The sequence below is a fragment of the Lepus europaeus genome, chromosome 6 (genome assembly GCF_033115175.1).
Source record: "Lepus europaeus isolate LE1 chromosome 6, mLepTim1.pri, whole genome shotgun sequence".
NCBI lineage: Eukaryota > Metazoa > Chordata > Mammalia > Lagomorpha > Leporidae > Lepus > Lepus europaeus.
The window spans coordinates 4,360,619-4,364,920 of record NC_084832.1 but is presented as its reverse complement, the minus strand read 5'-3'; the positions used below and the strand labels follow the sequence as shown (position 1 = coordinate 4,364,920).

The 4,302-nt window shown below is 40.5% G+C and overlaps 1 pseudogene; it reads right to left on the bottom strand.

The window, feature by feature from the left end:
- Positions 1–204: 204 nt before the first annotated feature.
- Positions 205–941, bottom strand: LOC133762243 (rRNA-processing protein FCF1 homolog; annotated as a pseudogene).
- Between the last annotated feature and the right edge of the window lie 3,361 nt (positions 942–4,302).

The following is a 4,302-nucleotide window of genomic DNA, read 5'->3' as shown; positions in this document are numbered from 1 at the left end:
ACAGCAGGTCTGTGGAGGTTACTGGGGTGTCAGGCGAACTGTAGGCCCCACCTCTGTGCGCTGCTTCCACCTGGTACTTACACTGGATCACCTGCTCGCTGGGTGTGACCTGGGGTCCGGATATTACACCTGTAGAAGCCAAGGCTTCGTGTGCCGAGGAAGATGAGCTGCGATAGAAACAGGTGTTCATTTTTTTTTTTCAGGATAAAAAATTGAATATATTTCAACAAATTCAGTTCATAATACAGCAAAAGTGTGTAGAGAATAATAATTCCTGCTATAGCATGTTTAGTGAATTGGCAACAGATAAAGTTGGTCGAAGGAAGGCCAGGAAACTTTTTGTCTTGGAAGAATTAGAACCGAGGGGCTCCATAATCATCCGGCATTCGCTCGATGTTGTATCCGTGGTTAGAAATATACATGATAGGAACTCCCGGAATCTTCCGGATTCTTTGTTTTAGGTCCCAGTCAACTGTGGCCACAATGTAACACTTGTGCTGAGTCACTCTCTGGACTAGGCAGTCATCTGCATAGGTTCCTTTGTGTGCGCACGGTAATCGCTCGAATCTTGGATCCTTGGCAATCCTTAGTGCCACTCGATACTTCTGCCCCAATTTCTCAATTTCTGCCATTACACAATCAGTTATACAAGGAATACACTTGGCATATAGACAATCCATCATTGATTGTATTAAGTCCAGTTTGGCTTTAATGGAAAAGTTGATAAAGTTGGTATCAACGAGGATATGGTAAGGTGGGCCCAGCTGAGTGTTATATTGGAAGAATAAGCAGGAAGGGTGCTGGGGGACTTCTCTTTCCTTCAGTGCACTGGGGTCCTTCTTTTCCTTCTTCTTAGGTTTTAATCTATCCTTTTCTTTAAGCCTCTCATCTCTTAGACTAAGCATTCACTTCATGGTCGCATACTTCCTTGCTTTCTTCTGCTTCCCCTTGAAACAGAAATCGTAAAGTTAAAAGAGTTGGAAACGCACTGCATTTTGAAAAGTCCCTTCTTTATTCGTGTCCATTCCTGACCCCTCTTCCCGCGGATACACCCCTCTCCCCATTCGCTAAGGCATAACTGGCTCCGCTCGGGGGATTTTTAAAGACCAGAATGAGCACAAACTAGGGGAATGTGGGTGACATTTTGCCAAGCACAGAATCCCTCCGTACAGTGGCCTCAGACAGTTTAAGCAAATATCCTATCATAAAATAAGTACATATAGAAGTATACAATTAATATATGAAATATATTAACATGAAAGTCTATGCACTGACTATATATGTGCATATATATTTACACACACGTATTTAAACAAAATCTGCTATTCACTGAGGTTGTATCTGGCATCTTTGAAACCATTAGTAATCAATGATTGTGAGAGCTTTTAGTTGATTCATAATTATTTATCACAATAGCATGTCATTTAGAATTATTGATAATATATGCTGAGATTTTAAAATAGCACATAACTCAGAATATGTTAATACCTTGAGATTTATTGTCAGGATTGGCATCATAGCACACTGGGTTAAGCTGCAGCCTGTGAAGCCAGCATCCCATATGAGTTCCAATTAAATGAGCCCTGGGTGCTCCATTTCTGATCCAGCTCCCTGCTAAGGCATATGGGAGTTGGCCCAAGGGCTTAGGTCCCTGTCACCCACATGGGATACCAGGATGGAGCTCCAGGCTCCTGGATTCAGCCTGGCCCAGCCCTGGCCGCTGCAGCCATTTGGGGAGTAAACCAGTGATGGAAGATTCACTCTCTATATAAAAATATCTCTCTCTCTCTTTTTTTTAAATTTCATTTATTTATTTGAAAGTCAGAGTTACACAGAGAGAGGAGAGGCAGAAAAAGAGAGAGCGAGGTCTTCTATCCGCTGGTTCACTCCCCCAGATGGCCTCAATGGCTGGAGCTGCGCCGATCTGAAGCCAGGAGCCTGGAGCTTCCTCTGGGTCTCTCACACAAGTGCAGGGGCCATCTTCTACTGCTTTCCCAGGCCATAGCAGACATCTGGATCAGAAGAGGAGCAGCCGGGACTTGAACCAGTACCCATAAGGGATGCTGGCACTTTAGGCCAGGGTGTTAACCCGCTGTGCCACAGCTCTAGCCCCTCTGTCTCTGTCTCTATCTCTATCTCTACCTCTATCTCTATCTCTACCTCTATCATCTCTGTCTCCATCTGTATTGCTAGCTCTATATTTCTCTCCATCTCTTGATTTCTCTCTGTATCTCTGCCTTTCAAATAAACAAATAAATCTTTAAAAAAATTTATCATCAATGTTCATGTCAAAGAAAGTGCTTTGGATTTATCTTAACATGAATATCTGTGTTTAACAGTCTCTTGAAATATATATTTATTATTGCCAAAATTTTATGTAATAATTTGTGATGGTGATAATTTATCCATAAAACAATAGACTTTTCAAATAGTCAATAAATATGCACAGTAATTGAAAGGAAATAGCAGTAATAACAGCAAGTGCATTAGCTACTAGATATTGCTAAAATGAACATTGCATGATATTAATTGAAGAATTGTATATTACAGAGTTGGACAGTACCACAATATAAACCTTAAGGAATTATATGTTCCATTCATAGCATAAAACAACATAAATTTTAAAGCTGTACTTGTTATCATCAGTTTGGAATTTTTCTTTGATTTTTTATTTCATTTTTAAATTTTTAGACTTTTTTATTTAAAGGGAATAAATTTCATGTATTTCACGTATCGTTTTTTTAAGGTTTAATTTATTTATTTGAAAGAGTTACAGAGAGACGTAGAGACAGAGAGGGAAGTCTTCCATCCACTGGTTCACTCCTCAGATGGCTGCAACAGCCGGAGCTGCACCAATCTGAAGCCAGTAGCCAGGAGCTTCCTCCGGGTCTCCCACGTGGGTGCAGGAGCCCAAGGACTTGGGCCATCCTCCACTAGTTTCCCAGGCCACAGCAGAGAGCTGGATTGGAAGAGGGGCAGCTGGGACTCGAATCAGTGCCCATAGGGGATGCTGGCGCTTCAGGCCAGGGCTTTTACCTGCTGTACCACTGCACTGGCCCCTCATGTATAGTTTTAATAGCATAATGATACTTCCTACCCAACCCTCCCTCCCTCCATCGCGTCTCCTGCCTCCTTTCTTTCTTATTTTTCTTTTAATGTTTACAATGACATACTTTCAATTTACTGTATAGTCACAAACTTAGCAGCCTTCCACCACAAAAAGAATTCAATAAGAAGTGAGTAGAAAAACTACTGTTCCTCGAGAGTATAGACAAGGACTACAAACAATGCTCAAATTTCAAAATGTCAATTTCACTCACACATTTTTGTTTTGTACTCTGTTACTTACCTCAAATCAGGGAAAACAAAAGATATTTGTCTTCTGGGGACTGGCTTATTGCAGTAAGCAGAATGGTCTCCAGTTGCAACCAATTAGTTAAGAAAGACAGGATTTTGTTCTTTTTTATGGCTGAGTAGTATTCTATCATGTAAATACACTACAATTTCTTTAGTCATCAGTTGATGGACATCTGGGTTGATTTAATAGCTTAGCTACTGTGAGTTAATCTTCTGTAAACATGGGGTAACAATAACTCTTTCATATGCTGATAACATTTCGTTTGGGTAAATTCTCCGGAGTGGGATGGCTGGGTTATATGGTAGATGTGTTTTCAGATTTCTGAGGAATCTCTGTGCTGTCTTCAAGAATGGTTGTTCTAGTTTATATTTACAACAACAGTGGAATCGGGTATTTTTCTCCACATCCTCACCAGCTTTTGTTGTTTTTTGATTTTGGGATGAGAGCCATTCTGACTGGGGGGAGGTGAAACCTCCCTGGGGTTTTACTTGCATTTCCCTGATGGCTAGTGAAGCTGAGCATCTTCTCACGTGTCTGTTGGCCATTTCATCCTTTGCAAAATGCCTGTTTATTTCCTTAGTCCGTTCCTTAACTGGGTTGTTTGTTTTGCTACTGTTGAGTTTCCTGAGCTTCTTATATGTCTTGGATATTAATCCTTTATCAGATGTTTAATTTGCAAATATTTTCTCCCGTTCTCTTGGTTGCCTCTTTATGCATGTTTCCTTTGCTGTACTGAAGCTTCTTGGCTTGATGTAATCCCATTTGTCTCTTTCTGCCTTTATTGCTTGTGCCAATGTCTTGTGTGTTCTCCAGTGTTTTTTTGTTTTGATCTTGAGTCTTCTGAATACAATTTTGGTTTTGGCATTCTTAACATGTTGTAAAAATACATTAAAGCAGATGATCCACTTGATTTTCAAAATTTCAAAAGTAAGCGTGTATCCAAA